The sequence below is a fragment of the Suncus etruscus genome, chromosome 3 (assembly GCF_024139225.1).
Source record: "Suncus etruscus isolate mSunEtr1 chromosome 3, mSunEtr1.pri.cur, whole genome shotgun sequence".
In the NCBI taxonomy this organism is placed as follows: Eukaryota; Metazoa; Chordata; class Mammalia; order Eulipotyphla; family Soricidae; genus Suncus; species Suncus etruscus.
In genome coordinates, this window is record NC_064850.1 from 153,471,255 (window position 1) to 153,483,684 (window position 12,430).

A 12,430-nucleotide genomic window follows, 5' to 3' on the forward strand; every position below is an offset into this window, starting at 1 on the left:
AAGATGACCAGGCAGTGTGAAAAAGCCAAGCGGAGATCAGATAACCACATTAAAAAGATTAAAATGTCCAGCCTGCTATAAATGCCTGCTAAAATCCTAAAAAGGAGTCTAGAGAGACCCATAAAATCATAACTAAGAAAGTAAGGGAGCCCTGAAGCTTTAACCAGATGTTCATGTGATATGAATGACTATGTTAGTAAATTTTCATTCTAGCAATACAGCTTGGTATTGATCTTTTTGCTTTTATTAGTCAGTACTGCTATGAGATTAAATATTGTCTGGGAGGAAATACAGGCTTCCCTCTCTAGAAGGCTCGTCTCAGTAACCCAGTGTTTGTTATCACAAAGCGCATGAGGGAGTTTATAATGAATTGCACAACAGAGCAGAGGCTGGAGTCTATAAAAAGAGTTATAGAAGGGGTAGCCTTATAGAGAATAACCTCATTTGGGAAGCAAGTATTGTGTACCGTACTGAGTGGGAAACCTATAGAGAGCTGTCTGAAACTGAAATAGACATGAGTATTTATGACCAGGAGCACGAATTGCAATATACAGTGCTAAACACTTAATCTATGGTTAGATTTTACTCCAGATCCAAGCTGAAGTCAGCAGAATTAAATCTTCAAGTGTATTTCAGCAGCCTTAAATCCTTCTGATACTGTTAGCGGTGGCAGGGTTCCAAAATGCACTCTGTTAATAAGACAGTAAAGTATAAAATCGAGTTATCTCCTTCAAGGAGAAAAACACAGAGTAAAGGAAACGAGTCTTGTAAAATTACATTCCCAGCACTCAGGCCTTTTCTACCTGAGTTCCTTTCAATTTACTCTTTTACTACCAGGCCACAAATTTATTTCCTTGACAAATAACAGGAAAAAAGAAATCATCTACCACTTAAAACCCAAAAACTCTATATAAGATATCCCTGGGAAAAGTGTAGAATGTTTTCTTCTTATAGGTCAGAGAATGTTACGATTTGTTTATTAACTTGTAATATGCAACATAGTCTTCTCAGATGCAAAAATAAATCAGTATATGTTACCTTTTCTTTCTCATTTAACACCACTTTTAATTTACCTTCAGGTAAAAGAAATCTATCACTACATGGTGTTAATCAAGGAGGAAAGAAGGCAGGAAGAAAAGAGGGAGGGAGAGAGGGAAGGAGGAGGGAGAATGGAGGAAGGGAAGAAGGAAGAAGGGAGAGAGGAGAGAGGGAGGGGGAGTGAGGAGGAACGGAAGGAGGAGAAAGGGAGAATAGAGGGAAGGAAAAAGGAGGGAAGGAGGAGGAGGGAAGATGGAGAGAGGAAGGGAGGGAGGAAGAGGGGGAGAAGAAGGGAGAAGAAGAAGAAGAAAGAAAAGGAGGAGGGAAGGGAAGGGAGGAGGAGGGAGGAAGAGAGGGAAGGAGGAAGGAAAGGAAGGAAAAGAGAAGAAAGAAAAGAAGAAAGGAAGATAAGAAGGAACTAAGGAAAGAAGGAAGAAGAGAGAAAGAGCAGGCACAGTCACTACTTTTCCGTCTTCGAACATATAACATTGACCTAAAGCTCCACATTTGTTCAAAATGACTTTGTTAAATCAAAGTGAAATCTACAATTCCTTCCTCATGTCTATTCTTACAGCCTAGAGTTTCTGCACATATGGAATAGGAGACCACCCTCACTCTTAGATCCCCACAGGGCACCTTGGGCGAGTTAAGTAATGAATTTTAACCTTAATTCTGAATTTCTTTGCTCTCATGAGTTTTAGTCAAACTTCTCAATGCATCAATATGTATAACTGTTGGCAATTTCATGTTCTTTAGGCAAATTTTTCTTGCCTGTCCTGGACTTAGAAAAAGATAGAAACTCCCTTGTGGCATGGAACTAATGTGATACAAGAAATTGAGCTGTAGCAATCCATTGGGCAGATAAAAAATACACAAAAGTATAGATTTATATTCCAGTGGAAAACCATGTTACAGTTAGCTGAAAATTTAATATAGTATATTATGGCTTCTCATTTAAGGTAGTCTGGATCTTTTCATAGTTTATTTTGAGTTGGTCTCTTTATATATTAAAATTGTGAGGGAAGATATATAACATCTGCATACAATACCTGTATATTTGATAATATATACTTTCACATGCTATAAAAAACTCACATACCTGCAAATTTTCATCATAGAGAATGAAAACTGATAAAAAATACTAGCAGATAACACAAAAATAATCAAATCTACAATGAGGTATAAAGACTAGTAAATTCTAAGAATTATTTTTCTTGGACTGTATAAATAATTCAGACTTTCTTGGTTAACTACCTGAATTAAATCTAAAAAATTGCCTCCTTCTCTTGTCATTCTGTTGGATTTCAGATGCCCACCAGAGTCCACCACATTCCAGGTACAACATGAATGCTTATGCACACAGACCATAATTTACTACCTGTACTTTTTCATCAATTAGATGTCATTCGGAAGATGCTATGGATTTTAAACATTAATTTGTGGGGCTAGAGAAAGAGCACAGTGAGTAGGGTTTTTGCCTTGCATGCAGCTGATCTCAGGCATTTCATATGGTTGCAGGAGCCTGCCAGGAGTAATTTCTGAGCAGAGTCAGGAGTAACCACGGAGCACTGATGGGTGTGGTCCAAATACCTAAAAATAAAGGTAATTTGTGAAACATTGTAATCTAGATAGAGAGAGAAGCCTTATTTATTTATTGTTGGTTTTTAGTGGTATTCAGGGCTTATTCCTGGCTCAGTGCTCAGACCTCACTCCTGAGGAGATTGAGGGACCATATATGGTTCCAGAGATCAAACCTGGGTCAGGCAGGGGTAATGCCCTGCCCACATTACTTTACTAATTTGATGTCCTATTTATAGTGACGATGTCACAGATCATGGATAACAGTTGGCAAGTGGTGAGTCTTTTAGTTGTCCATTTGATTTGATTCTCTTTCAGAGTATTGTGTTGTGAACTGATACCCTAGTTGACCTAGTCAGCACCTACAGTTTTTGGCACTTGCCTGAAAAACTATCATGAGAAACTCCAGTTATCTTCTTAATATTACTTTTAAGGCTCAGTTCAAAAACATTTCCATATTCTGCTAGTTAAAAGTAAAATCCTTCCCTTTACTAGCCTCCTGATTGTAGCAACCTTGATTCAAGTTATTTCTGCAACTGCCTTTATGCTAAGTTGTAGGCGTCTAGCCTAAATTCTTTTAATGTCTGCTTCAGTGCCTAGAACAGTACTGTCCACATAAAACATCCTGCATAAATGCCTTTACAAAAACCTGGGAATTAAATGCATCCTCAGGGAACGGTCTAAAGATGAATGAGCAAAGAATATTTCTGACTTGATGAGGTCAGAAATGAAGCACGCACCTGGTCTCATACCCTTGATAAAATGTGTACGCAAAACCGAATTAAATTTAAGAAAATTGAGTGAGTCAAGTTTTCCATCCTCCAGGTGGCCCTTGGAGATATGGTTAGACCTACAAAAAGAAACTGAAAAAGAAAGAGTGCTCCTGATCCTGGTATAGAGCTCTTCTCCAATATTCCAATTCACAGATTCAAAGTGACAGCCGGGGAAATAATTTACAGTTGATTCCAGCTGACCCTGGCTGTAGAACTTCCTGACATCAGAGAATTAAGAGACTTTTTCAAGAACAATATAGAGTTATAATAATACTGTTTTATTTCCATTTAGAGCAATTTACATAGCTTTTGTTTGATGATTTAAAAATTTTCGCAGATTTCTCCTCTGTATCTTCATACCTTCTTAGAGTACCTATAACTATCCAAAGAATGGAGTCAATTGTGATTCAGAAAGACCTAGAAAGGGAGAGTGACATTCACTCAAATGCTATTTTGTAAGGACTTTATTATAATTTGAACCATTCTGCAGAGGTAAAATGTCATTTTAACCTGAGATCAGTTTAGCCTCACCTAATTGCCTAATCTTTTTTTTTTGGGGGGGGTCATACCTGGGGCCACTAAGGGATTACTCCTGACTCTGTGCTCAGAAATTACTTCTGGCAGGCTTGGGAGACCATGTGAAATGCCAGGGAATCTTGTTTTCTTATTCATCATTTGCCCAAAAATATGTTCTCAAACATTAGGGTTTCCTTTTGCGCTGCAATTTAATTGGAATGGATCTGGCCCCAGAAATCTACATTTTGATATTAGTTTATTCCAGGTGAATCTTCTTTCATGTGGCTGATTAACACAGACTTATAAATGAAAGACTAAGCATATCTTCAATCTACTTTATAGAGAGAGGCAAAGGCCAGTAACAGAAAATTAGGGAAGCATAACTGTAGATAATACATTTACAAAAATTAATAATATGAGGGGCCAGAGTGGTGGTGCAAGCAGTAGGGTGTTTGCCTTGCTTGCGCTAACTTAAGACAGACCACGATTCAATACCCACATCCCATATGGTCCCCCAAGCCAGGAGTAATTTCTGAGTACATAGCCAGGAGTAATCCCTGAGCATCACCGGGTATGGCCCAAAAACAAAACAAAACAAAACAAAAATAATAATAATAATAATATGATTTAATTTACTTTCACAAATAAACATTTTTGTACTTTGACAATACCACATATATCAGCCTAAATTTTAATCAAAAATCATTGGACTACTTGCCAGTGAATCAAAAAAATGAAAAAGTTGGGATCTGAGAGATAGCACAGCGGTAGGGCATTTGCCTTGGACGCAGAAGGACGGTGGTTCGAATCCTGGCATCCCATATGGTTCCCCGAGATTGCCAGGAGCGATTTCTGAGCATAGAGCCAGGAGTAACCCCTGAGCTTTGCTGGGGTGTGACCCAAAAACCAAAAACAAAAACAAAAAAAAAAAATAAAAGTCATGGGCCAGAGCGATGGCACAATCTGTAAGGCATCTATCTGCCTTGCAACTGCTAGCCTAAGAAGGACTCCCCCAGTGTCCCATATGGTCCCCTCAGGCCAGGAGCAGTTTCTGAGCTCATAGCCAGAAGTAACCCCTGGGTGTTAATGGGTGTGATTCCATAATAAAACAAAACAAAACAAAAAAAATCTAGGGTCCCTTTGCTTAAATAGCAAATATGAACTCCAAATAATGACCATCCTGCCTCTAAGGACCATTCATTTTCATTTTTCTATCTTATAAAAGGTCAAAAATAACTTTGAAGTCAATGGCTCCTTATATAGTCTGTGCTTCAAATTCAGATTAGAGATCATACAGATGCTAGTGATAAGCTGAAAACACATCAAAGGTTATCTTTCCCCTTATACCCCCATGTCATGGATAAGGAGATAAATATACCAAAAGGTTAAAAGAATTCTGAAGTTGTTGATACTTTTTAAAGATAATTAACATTTTAAGAATTAAAAACAATCCCTCCTACTTATCGCTTTTCTTACTTTAACATATTGCTTGAAGTATCTGTCCTTTAATTGTATAGGTTTTTAGTATATTAGTTTAGGTAATGTGTTTACAATGGTGTGGACATTTATAATCTTTCTTTTTTTTATTTTGGTTTTTGTGTCACATCAGACAGCACTCCGGTGTTACTCCTGGCTCTACACTCAGAAATTGCTCCTGGCAGGTTCGGGGGACCATATGGGATGCCAGGATTTGAACCACCACCCTTCTGCATGCCCTACTCTATGTAATCTCTCCGGCTGGGACATTTATAATCTTGGTGCACACTGTTACCTTAGTTCATTACTACCAAAGTACTCATAACCCTTTACTCCTGTGCCACCTCTAATATTTAGCAAGTAGTTACCAAAGGTCAGGCACTTGGTTATATAATGAGAATTGAGGATGCATTGTTAAGGAAGATCCTTTCACTGTTTCCATGACTTTGAAATTTGGAAGGGGTAGTAGAGAGATTGAGGGGAGAAAATGATAACATAAAGTCACTGATCTTTTTTTAATTTTTAAGATAGCTTGTTTAAGTTTCGAAAAAATAATTTTCTTCTGACATACATTTCACATGTAGGCCATACACGTTGTACATTCATTTTGTATCACCATCTGTTCAGTCTAGTTTTCTGTTCTGTTCCTATTTTTCTTTGGTGGTAGATGCAGATGTTGGGTCATACCCAGCAGGTGCTCAGGGATTATTCCTGGCTATGTTCAGGAGTGATCCCCTAGCAGTGCTTCAGGCAACCACATGTGACACCAGGGAATCAAGTAAGGGTCATGATCAGCACAGCTGCATGCAAAGCTAGTACCTTTCATTTTTGGATTTTGTGAGGCCTCTCACTGAGAACTTTCCATCACTGTATTTTTTAAGAGAAGGCAACAACTTGTAAAAAAAATGTATTTCAAGGATGAATGCTTTATTATTTGATTTAGGAGAGCAAATCTTTTTTTTTCCTTCTTTTCCTTAGATGATGGTCTTCAGATCTGCAATTCATTGTAACCACGCCTCTCAAATCCTCAATCAGTTCCCAAAAGATCCAACAAGTGATCATCCCAGATGTGGTTTGGATTTCTTTTCCTTCCATGCTTTAACTTTTGTTGTCATGTTATAAAAACCCATAAACTTAGTCAATTAAACAAAGTATCTCAAATAATTCTATAGATGATTTTTCTTTAGTTGACCTTATATAAACAAAAGATCTTAGGTCTGACAATTTCTTTTTTTTTTTTTTTTTTGGTTTTTGGGCCACATCTGGCAGTGCTCAGGGGTGACTCCTGGCTGTCTGCTCAGAAATAGCTCCTGGCAGGCACGGGGGACCATATGAGACACCGGGATTCGAACCAACCACCTTTGGTCCTGGGTCGGCTGTTTGCAAGGCAAACACCGTTGTGCTATCTCTCCGGGCCCTGGTCTGACAATTTCACTAGACTGCTTTTGCCTCCCATTCACTCACATCCTTTTCTTCAATTTAATCTTAATTTACAAAAAGAGAATGAAAGTGCAGTTTTAATTCTTGACCTCCTTGAAATGCAACCACTTCTCCATACAGTCCTGGATAGTCACTCTCCTCAGAAAACTTTATCAATGAACTCATTCTTTGGCTCAACTCTCAACCTAGGCAAATTTAAAGTGACAAATTGCATTTACAGCTATAAAATGTAAAACTACCCATAGAAACGGCACAGTGCCCTGAAAGAACTCACACTCCCTTTTTAGTAACATTCTAGTAGCTCAGTTGCAGTGCTGTATACCAAAACCTCCACTGTGTTTCAAGGTACCTCCATTCTTGTTCCATGGTTTCTTCCCCTCTAAGCCCTTTGCAAAGAATTTGAACCAAGCTACAGTCCCACCAACAGTTCATGATAATTTCTGTCTCACCACTTCCCTGCCAATACATATTATTATTTTTTTTTATATAAACCAACCCTGCTGATGTGAGGTGACATTATTATTGTCTTAATTAATTTTTTGAGAATAAGTAATGATGAAAATTTGACAGGAAAATTAATCATTGACTTTTGTGATTTAGGGCCTCATGTATTATGTTTTCTAAAAATGACAAACTAGAATGGTTGAAGCTTTTTAAACATTTTACAAAGAATGATTACTTTAAGGTTCTTTTTGTGCAACATATAAAATTAATCCTGGGAACATAGTTCTGGCTTTGTTGAGTACTAGTGGTGGCAATAAGGAGGTATTCCAGGCTATATGGGGAAAGGCTAGGGGAAAAAGAGGTACCTAATCAAAACAAGAATACTCATAACTTCCCATGAATAACTATTGGTGCTAAGAACTTATTACCTCAGTTATTCCTTATAGTAATCCCTATAGAAATAATTCTAACTATATCAACCTATCTTATTAAGTTGTAGTGTTTGATACTTTCCATTTTCTTAGTAATGCAATTTCTTGCGAGCACATAGTGGGCCATATAGGGCCCAATTGAGACAAACTGACAAACTTGCCTGGATAAATTGCCATTTACTCTTAGTTAACAAGTTCAGATGGAGAAAAAAACACTGGTCTTACTAAACACATTGATCAGAGATAGTCTTAGCTTCTGTGGTTCTATTTTCTTTTGGATTCTTCTTCTTCTTTTTTTGGTTAGATTTTTAAAAATTACTTTATTTAAACACTTTATTTAAATACTTATTTAAGTATTTATTTAATAAATACTTTATTTACACGTGGTTTACAAGGTTGGTTTACAATTCAACAAAGTTGTTCATGATTGAGTTTTAATCATACAATGTACAACACCCTTCACCAATGACACCTATGTTCCCTGTATCTCTCCTACCCTCTACTCTCTTCTGTCCTCTCTCCTCCTACCACTGTGGCAGACAGTTTTGCTCGTTCTCTCTCTCTCTCTCTCTCTCTCTCTCTCTCTCTCTCTCTCTCTCTCTCTCTCTCTCTCACACACACACACACATTGTGGTTTGCAATACTGTTACTAAAGTGTAAAGGGTATTGTGCATATCACTTTAATCTTCTTTCAGCACTCAGGTCCTGTCCAGAGTGATCATTTCTGACTACCACTGTCATAGTAATACTGTCCCTGCCCTAAGTGTATTCCTCCACTATTCATAGCAAGCATTCTACCATGGTCTTGTCCTCCTGATCCTCATCTCTATTATTTCTGGACATTATTACCAAACTACATATATTTTTATATATACCACAAATGAGTGTGATCGTTCTTTGTTTATCCCTCTCCCTCTGACTCATTTTGCTCAGCATAATACTCCATATTTAACAATGTATAAGCAAATTTCATGACTTCATTGTTTTCTAAACAGCTGCATAGTATAGTATTCCATTGTGTAGAGATGTTTCACTGTTTATTTATCCACTTATCTGTTCTTAGACACTTGGGTTGTTTCCAAATTCTGGCAATTGTAAATAGTGTTGCAACAAACATAGAAAAGCTGAGGGCTTTTCTGCATGGTGTTTTTAGATCTCCTAGGTTATATTCCCAAGAGTGGTTGGCATTGCTGGAACATATCATAACTCATTTCTAGTTTTGTTTTAAATCTCCATACAGTTTTCCAAAAAGGCTGCACCTATTGATATTCCCACCAGCAGTAAATAAGAGTCCCTTTTTCCTAACATCCATGCCAGTGCTGGTTGTTCTTGTCCTTTGTGATGTGTACCAGTCTCTGTGGTGTGAGGTAATATCTCATTGTTGTTTTGATTTGCATCTCACCGATGATTAATGATGTGCCTTTTGGCCATCTTTAATTCTTTTCTGAGGAATGTCTATTCATCTCTTCTTTCCATTTTTGGACAGGGTTAGATTTTTTTTTTCTTGTTAATTTCTACCAGTGCCTTACATATTTTAGAAATTAACCCTTTAACAGGTTAGGGCCTGTTATGATAGCTAGCTGGGGACAGAGGTGGTAGTATGGAATGGACTCTGGAAATATTGGTGGCAGGAGTTCAACAGTTGGGATGAGATCGACCCTAATACACTGTATGTCTGAAACCCAACTGTGAAAAACACAATGGTTTCAATAAAGTTTTTAAAAAGAGAAAGGAAGGAAGGAAGGAAGGAAGGAAGGAAGGAAGGAAGGAAGGAAGGAAGGAAGGAAGGAAGGAAGGAAGGAAGGAAGGAAGGAAGGGAGGGAGGGAGGGAGGGAGAGAGGGAGTGAGGAAGGGAAGGAGGGAGGGAGGGAGGGAGGGAGGGAGGGAGGGAGGGAGGGAGTGAGACAGAGAAAGAGAGAGAGAGAGACAGAAAGAAAGAAAGAAAGAAAGATAAGAAAGAGAAAAGAGAAAGAGAAAGAAAGAAAGAAAAGAAAAGAAAGAAAGAAAGAAAGAAGAAAGAAAGAAAGAAAGAAAGAGAGAAGAAAGAAAGAAGAAGAAGAAAGAGAAAGAAAGAAAGAAAGAAAAGAAAGAAAGAAAGAAAGAAAGAAAGAAAGAAAGAAAGAAAGAAAGAGAAAGAAAGAAAGAAAGAAAGAGAAAGAGAAAGAAGAAAGAAAGAAGAGAAGAAAGAAAGAAAGAAAGAAAGAAAGAAAAAGAAAGAAAGAAAAGAAAGAAAGAAAAAGAAAAGAAAAAAGAAAAGAAAAAGAAAAAAAAGAAAAGAAAAGAAAGAAAGAAAGAAAGAAAGAAAGAAAGAAAAGAAAAAAGAAAAAAATAAATTAACCCTTTATCAGATGGGTAACCCCTTATCAGAATAGATTAATAGTTTCTCCTATTCTGTAGGCAGTTTTTATACTTTTGTTATTACTATATTAATCTTTCATTCACTTTGAACATTCCATTTCTTCACTAACCTTTTGGTGATAGTTCCATATTTGTGTCATTAGGCTCCATTTCTCTTTTTCTTTGTGTACTCTAAAAAAATGTTACCCACGTCTATGGTATAATTTTATGTAAATAGTTATATCCCCTAAGTCTACAGTATGTGCAGTTCTCTCTCAAAAACATCCTCAACTCTAAATATTGTACAGTTCTTTCTCAAAAACATCAACCTCATAAATATATTTTTGCTTATTTCTGTATGTTACCAATGTTTCTTGAAATAATATGTAAAAAACTTGTTGCTTGTTACCTTAAACCAACTTCTGCAGAATTCAATATTTTTTCACATTAAAATATTTATTTATATTTATTCATTTTTATTTAGTGGTTACCAATGTCTCTTGAAATAATATGTAAAAAAAACTTGTTGCTTGTTACCTTAAACCAACTTCTGCAGAATTCAATATTTTTTCACATTAAAATATTTATTTATATTTATTCATCTTTATTTAGTGGTTTATTTAGTGGTTGTAAAATCACCTCAGGTGCTATATCTCCAAGCTGAGGTGAATGAGTCTGAATCAGGGTCATGCATGAAATAATTCAAACCAGGCTGAGGGTAAAACACATGTAGTCTGACAGTCTTCTACCTAGTACGGAGCACCAGCTGCCAGCCAGAACTGCCATTTTTTATCGAGTATAGGGACCACCCCTGGGTAGGGCAGTAAACCCACCCAAGTTTACAAGAAAGACAATCTTGGTTTTGGGATAAATTCAAGTTGTAAACAAACATACAAAAAAACTAGGGATGATCTTTGTTTTGGGTAAAAATAAGGTGTAACCAACAATGGTGAAATTCCAAAGTTATTTATGATTGAGTTTTAAGTTTCAACACCAATCCCTTCACCATTGTCCACTTCGCTCCATCCCTCAACACAACACAACACAACACACACACACACACACACACACAAACACACACATTTACTTCTGACCACCAGTCTGCTTCTACGAAAGGTACTTTTATTTTTAGTATGTTTTTACACTGTGGTTTACAGTACTGTTACTGATAGGGTTTCATACATCATACTTAACAACTTTTCAGCACCATTTCCTCCTCTGGTTAAATGCTTCACTATCCCTTTGCCCCTCAATTAGCATGTTTTCCTATGAATACAAGTTTTCATGTTCTATGTTTCCATTGTCTTCGAGTACTCATTTTCACACCATTATGTTTCTTTATGTTCAATATATGAAATCTATCATTCTGTGTTGGTCTCTCTGCCTCTTACAAACTTCACTCAATCTACAGGTAGCAGCAAATTTCATGACTTTATATTTTCTTATGGCTGAGTAATATTCCATTATGTACATGTACTATAGTTTTCTTTATTCAGTCTCTATTCTTTGGTTTTTGGTTTATTTCTAGGTTTTGGATATTGTAAATAGTGGTGCAAGGAAAAAAAGGGGTGCAAATATTTTACCTCCATTTTGTTTTTGGGACCTTGAGAGTATATTTCAAGAAGTTGAGTTGCTAGGTCAAATGGGAGTTCAATTCCTAAACTTTTAAGGACTGTTCATACTGGTTATCATAATGGCTGCCAAATCAATATTTCTACCAGCTGTGAATGAGAGCTGATGAGAGTCCCTCTCTCCCCACATCAATGACAGCACTGGTTGTTCTTGTTCTTTTTGATGTTTTTCAGTCTCTGTTGTGTGAGTTGATTTATCATTGTCATTTAATTTTTTCCTGTTGATTATTGATGCAGATACATTTTGGTTCATATTTTGGACACTTGGACATATGTATTTCTTTCTTCTTGCTCATCTTTTCTCCCAAATTTTGATAAGTTTAGATTTTTATTTTATTGTAAAGTTTAGCCAATGCCTTACTTATCTTGAACAATGACCCCTATCAGATGACTGGTGTATAAAATAATTTCTCCTATTCCAGGGCAGTCTTTTATCCTGGCCATCATGTCCTTTGACGGGCAGAAACTTCTTAATTATTTTATTTTATTTTATTTTATTTTATTTTATTTTATTTTATTTTATTTTATTTTACTTGTTTTTTTGGCCATACCAGTGACACTCGGGGGTTACTCCTGGCTATGCACTCAGAAATCGCTCCTGGCTTGGAGGACCATATGAGATGCATACAGTGGTGTATGCAGTGGTGCTAAGGAGTTATTCCTAGCTCTGTGCTCAGAAATTACTCCTGGTGGGCTCAGGGGACATATCGGATACCAGGGATGGAATCCAGGTTAGATGCATAAAAGGCAAATCCCTTACTGGCTG